Here is a 6,060-nt window from a genome sequence, read left to right as displayed (position 1 = left end):
CGCTAAAAATAGTAGGGAACCCCAAGTGGGAATCGTCGAAAATACCTGACGGGTCAGAAAATTCTATGATTAGGGAAACTGAATCCCCAGGGTGACCTAGAGGAAACAAGTAAGGCCAAAAACTAGCAGAAGGCCATTTGGGGGCGATAAGCGTACCGCGCGCGCGAGACGTTTCCAAATGCGCTAACGTACGCGCGACAAGAAAGACTGGAGGAACCAAACAGTTGTTAACGCCGCCCCAACTGGCACTAAAAGCGTCCACGCCTTCGCAACCGGGACACCAGAACTTAGAGTGAAAACGCTAGCACTTAGCGGAAAGAGAGGATGCGAAACGATCGACGTCAAAAGGACCAAAAATACTGCTAATATGTTGGAAGAAAATAGTGGAAACAGCCCAATCATCATAATCAACAACGCGGCTGACCGAATCCGCGTAAGAGTTGAGTGAGCGTGGGATCCACTCAACTTCAAGTGAAATATCATGTGCGGCACAATAGGCGAAAATTTCGAGAGCTAAAGCATGCAAACGAAGGCTGTTGCTGCCCTTCGCGGAAATAGACGCCGCGTTCTTACTATCCGTAAAGACCTTAACCACTTTGCCCGTAAGGGGAAGCCCGAAACGATTTCAGGCCGTAAAGAATGGCTAACAACTCCCTGGCGTTACTATCTAGACCGGACTCCAAAAAGGAAAACGCTTGAAAGAAAAGATCGAACTCCTCCCTATCAACGCGGAAGGTACACCCACCGCAGGCGAAACTGCTGGCGTCGGAAAACACGAGAGTCACGGGAAGCGAATATCTGGTGAGAGACCTCTCATTGAGTCTGGCACAGTTAGAAAGCCAGAAATCAATTTCCTGAAGAAATTTTTCGGAGAAATTTTCGGAGAAAAACTGATAGGACCTAAAATCCAAAGGACAATCCCACCCGCTGTGAAGTTTGACGAATGACTGGAGGAATCTGGACATAAGGAGTGCAATGTTGCCAAAACCCGGGATGAGGGAAATAATAATTTGTCCTGTAACAGAGGCAACCGCGCGTGGGGTAACAGAGCGAGACCCAGCTTTTAGTGATAGGAGTGCCCTAAGCAACTTGACAATGCGGCGGTGAGGAATAAATATGCGGCAACGCAAAAGATCCCAGACAATGCCCAACCATTCTAAAACCTGGGTAGGAACCCAAATAGATTTCTCCTCATTGGCGACCACGCCCGCATTGGCTAAATCGGATCTAACAGCCGAAGCAGTACTCTGAGCTACGGAAATACCTCGACCAGGAAAGGGGGCAGAATAAAAATAATTGTTAGATCCAAAAGGTCTAGATAGCAGCAACAATATAGATAGTCGTATAAAAATAACAACTTTCTTTAATTTTCCAGACATGTTTCGACGGTACATCCGTCATCTTCAGTGTTACATATTTTGAAATCGCCGTTGAATTTAAAGCGCGCGCGATCTTACAAACTTCGTTACATTGCGTTGTCAATATTGCGTATTAAATCAAAACAGAACAAAACAGAAATTTTTAAGTGAGTGACGCTTAGTTCCTTACAGGGAGAGAGTCAGGTTAATGTGTTTCACCTGCTGGTTGAGATCGGGCTTCTCCCATTTTATATACATGGATTCCTTAAGCTTCACTTGGTACTTAGTGGCTGCAGAGTCCAGGATCTCAAAGCAATCCGGTGTGCAGGATGTTTTACAAAACTCTGAATTCTGCAGATGTTTAAAAACGTTCGAAAATCTGTCTGAAAGTAAGTGCTCGCGCACTGGTGCGGAGAAGTGTCGGCTGCTTTCACCAACATAACAAGCATTACAACTTGCACACGAAAATTTATAGACCACACGCGTGCGAAGCCCTACAGGGACAGCATCTTTCACATTAAAAAGATTCCTGACTTTGAAAGTAGTAAAGACTAACCTTATATCAATTAAAATCCCTTACGTTGGGCACTTCTCAGTCACGACACAGAGGAGTATACGCAAACTTGCTAATCGGTTATGTAAACCTATTGATATAAGGTTAGTCTTCACTACTTTCAAAGTCAGGAATCTTTTTAATGTGAAAGATGCTGTCCCTGTAGGGCTTCGCACGCGTGTGGTCTATAAATTTTCGTGTGCAAGTTGTAATGCTTGTTATGTTGGTAAAACCAGCCGACACTTCTCCGCACCAGTGCGTGAGCACTTACTTTCAGACAGATTTTCGAACGTTTTTAAACATCTGCAGAATTCAGAGTTTTGTAAAACATCCTGCAAACCGGATTGCTTTGATATCCTGGACTCTGCAGCCACTAAGTACCAAGTGAAGCTTAAGGAATCCATGTATATAAAATGGGAGAAGCCCGATCTCAACCAGCAGGTTAAACACATTAACCTGACTCTCTCCCTGTAAGGAACTAAGCGTCACTCATTTAAAAATTTTTGTTTTGTTCTGTTTTGATTTAATACGCAATATTGACAACGCAATGTAACGAAGTTTGTAAGATCGCGCGCGCTTTAAATTCAACGGCGATTTCAAAATATGTATCACTGAAGATGACGGATGTAACGTCGAAACATGTCTGGAAAATTAGGGAAAGTTGTTATTTTTATACGACTATCTAAATTGTTAGATCCAAATTAATCAATGCTATGTTAGGTGAATCGGGGAGGACATCTTTAAACAAATCTCGCACACCTGGAAATACGCTACTGTAACGATGCCTTCGAAAGGTCCAGCGTATTTCCCCGCCGATATTCCGAAAAATTTCTTGTACACTTTGCGCTGTTATTGAGACTTTTCTCCTTGAGCAAAACCTTGCCAAATGAACCAGGCGAGTATGGCGATCAAGTGATTTCCGTGTAAGACTACACGAAACGACTTCACGGCCTGCTGACCTCTGATTGGGCAGAAAAACACAAAGAATTTCTCGCACCAATCAGAATTGAGAATTACCTCTACTGTTTGGAACTGGTCTGGTAGGAACTTGTCCCCAGGGGCTCTTCTCGCCATACTATGCTTTTCTTCGTTGCCATTTTCTTTCGCCCGTTTACACTTCCCTTGCCTCCCGATCTGCCCCTGGGTCTCCGAGGATGCTCTTCAAGATAACCTAAGGTAAACTGACATGATAATTTGCGGGTTTGTCTTCGATGCATGTTATATCAAATGTTGTGAATCGCTCTCCTTGTTTTTGCAATTCTATTTGGGCGATTAAAGTTGGGCAAGTTGTTGGACTAAATGCGCCTTGAGTTTCGAGAAGTAAATGTTGCTACAGTTTCAGGAACATGCTTCGTGGTAGCAAATAAAAGCCCCTGAACAGGTTTCACGAAGGAAAAATAGTTGCAATTACAAGCGTCAACGCGCTTGGGAGTAAATTTTAATGCCTTCGAAAATTAAAAAAAGCACGTATTGCGTCCGCCAAAAAAATACCTTGAATTCGAATTTGCTTCATAATCTATTCATGAATTCGACGCACGTAAAAGCTATTATTAAACCTCAAGTCCTGTGATTGTTGTCCCACTCTTAATTTATCATTTTTTCCATTATTCTTGTTTAGAAATCTATCGTTATTATTTGTCGCTGATTCCAAGCTTAAGAGATTCCTTATTTAATAGAATCCCGGTGCTCCATCCCTGGTTATACAAGAGTTTTCCATTCCTCGAATTTCCATTCCCTGAAGGTAGTCGTTATCTCCACGAGTTTGTGAAACTGTGTTTATTTTATCTTTATTTTATTCGTTTCTGTCCCTGTTCTAAAACTAGACATTCATACAAAAGGCCCTTGTCGAATTTCTCGTCATCATTCGAAATTTATATAACCTGCCGTAGTTGGCAAAAGGCCGCTATCGACTGTTAACATAGCATACCTCGTTCAAAGTAACAATTTACTTTTTATTTAGTCTAATACCGTTCCTGTACAAGGTGTAATACTGAACAGCGGTGGAAAAACAAAAGCGATTTAATGCAGAATATTTACTTTTATCACGCAGCTGAAGTCGACTCATAAATTAATATATGGACCAAACACAACAGATCCTTCAGTGGCAGCCAATTTGTGCCCTTCGCATAAGTTCTTTCATTGGTTTCATTATGAAGACTTCGGTTTGTTTAAACAAATTATGATCCGATTAATTTTGCTCGGCTCTTTCTTTACTAAGTGTAGCCTCAAGCTGATGTTATTCAAACAAATACGTTTTCAAATTTAGCTGAGCCAGAGAGTGTTTGCATTAAAAAAAAAAAACAGGATAACCACCTTTTGTTTTGGCTCACATCCTCCTCGTAGGATCTTTTCTTTTCCATCGTCTGATAAGCAGACGTAACAATTTGAATATATGTTATTAAATATGCAAGAATGTAACCACTCATAAATGAACGGAAATTGTCTATTCTGAAATGATAAGATAAGATAAAATTTGGCAGCACCATTTAATTGTTTACAGAGCATTAACTACAGTAAGTATTTACTTTAAAACCCCAAAACCTCAGTACAGCATAGCTTGCTCCTTTATCATTACAGGGATAGCGGAGAGAACAGGTTCCTCTGAATGATTAACGCTTATACAAAGTTGATGAACAAGGTAAGCGCGGGAAGAAATCGGCAGGCAAAAAAAGAAATCAAATAATGCGAAAAGGCAGTTGGTAGAGTATTGCACCTACAATAGATGCCCGGATTATGATTTTTAAGCAAATTAAAGTGGATCATTTTGCTAAACGTACGAAAACAAAAGGGATGTCTTCACAATTCCTGTTGGTACACCCACGATTGAAGAGAAAAAAAAACATGACAAACAAGTTTCAAAACTTTGCTGTTTTTTTTTTTTAAGTAATGACAATTTGCGCCCATTTTCAAACAGAAAAAACAGGCGAGTTTGGCTCGTCCGGAACGTAATTAAGGTTAAGCCAAGCTTGTCTCGCGTGAATCATGCTTGATGATTTCTCAGCTCTGAATGATTTATAATGAAACGTCACAGGAACGAAGACAGAAATTGTGAAATTCTCTGTCATTGCAATTAGAAAAGTGGTAAAAATTGGTCGCCACGAGAGGCTTGCCTGCAGTCCACAAGAGGCTTAATGAAAATGTGTTAAAAACGCTCATGACACAACATACGAACCGGCCACTAAAACGATAAGCACAAGGATAAGCTTGCGCCGTTTACACAGTGAGACAAGCCGAAGAAAATTTGGCATACGCAAGCGTAGTGATAACGTCCGAGAAGATCTAGTAAGATTTAAGATGGTGTGCGAATCGACGTGCTTGTGCAAACTCACGCCGGTTCCCACTTCTGAAATAAACACAACCGTATGATAAGAGCATACGCGCAAGGAAAGGAAAAAGTTTTCTTTCTTGCGCTTTACGCTTATGTTTATTTCGCGTTTATTTCAAGCCGGTTCCCACACGTGTTTTTTAATACTTACGCTTGTAATTGTGCTTATTGCACAAGTGGGAACAGGGCTTAAGCTGTCACAAATCATGTTGCAAATGAGATGCAGGATTTTTTATCAAACTATTCGGAGTGATCGGGTTTGTTCGGAAATCTACTGCCTGCAAACTGCGTGTACATTTGATGGCCAGTTATTCCACTAAGTATTCGCACCTCCCAGCATTTTCCTGTAGATTTGCATTTGTAAGAAACTAACCGCAACCAATTGGAGTCTATTAAGAACCCACATGGAAGTTCAAGTGAGGCAAAAGTAATTTATGCCAGAAAGCAAGTATTTGTCCTACAAAAAAATAGCCATTCTGCGCCATGCTTTGGTCATAAACGCAGTAAAATGGTCAAGGAAACGGTCCAATTACTATTACTATATATATATGTAAATTATATTTTCTCAAATATGGTGCTCCGCGCTCGGGCACTCCGCTATAAACTTTTGTTACATAAATTTTAAATTTCAAGTACATAAATAAATCACAAATTATTGCAAATTACAAAGTTTCAAAAAAACAAAAAAAAAAAGGACCTACAAAGCGGTACGATACACTAATAAACTGATGAACGACCTAACAAAGGCACAAGACCAGAGCACTGAGCCAACTTCCTATTGAAGTTTTCTATCTATTTTCTGTTTCCCTTGAATAAGTGATTTC

At 40.7% G+C, this 6,060-nt stretch overlaps 1 protein-coding gene across 3 annotated transcripts in view; it reads left to right on the top strand.

Annotated features, from left to right (window-relative positions):
- The first annotated feature begins 3,003 nt into the window (after nt 1-3,003).
- The window catches only part of LOC137999191 (allatostatin-A receptor-like), a 9,867-nt gene continuing 6,810 nt past the window's right edge, over nt 3,004-6,060 (top strand). Inside the window, exons 1-2 of one of the 3 annotated variants that reach the window (XM_068845040.1) lie at nt 3,027-3,087; nt 4,489-4,549. The gene's annotated coding sequence lies outside the window, so the exon portion shown is untranslated. Of the gene's footprint in view, nt 3,088-3,160; nt 3,376-4,488; nt 4,550-6,060 lie in introns of those variants that run through there. The other 2 variants (XM_068845041.1, XM_068845042.1) reach the window with 2 other exon arrangements.

This window comes from Montipora foliosa, chromosome 4, assembly GCF_036669935.1.
Source record: "Montipora foliosa isolate CH-2021 chromosome 4, ASM3666993v2, whole genome shotgun sequence".
In the NCBI taxonomy this organism is placed as follows: Eukaryota; Metazoa; Cnidaria; class Anthozoa; order Scleractinia; family Acroporidae; genus Montipora; species Montipora foliosa.
This window is presented reverse-complemented; position numbering and strand designations above follow the sequence as displayed.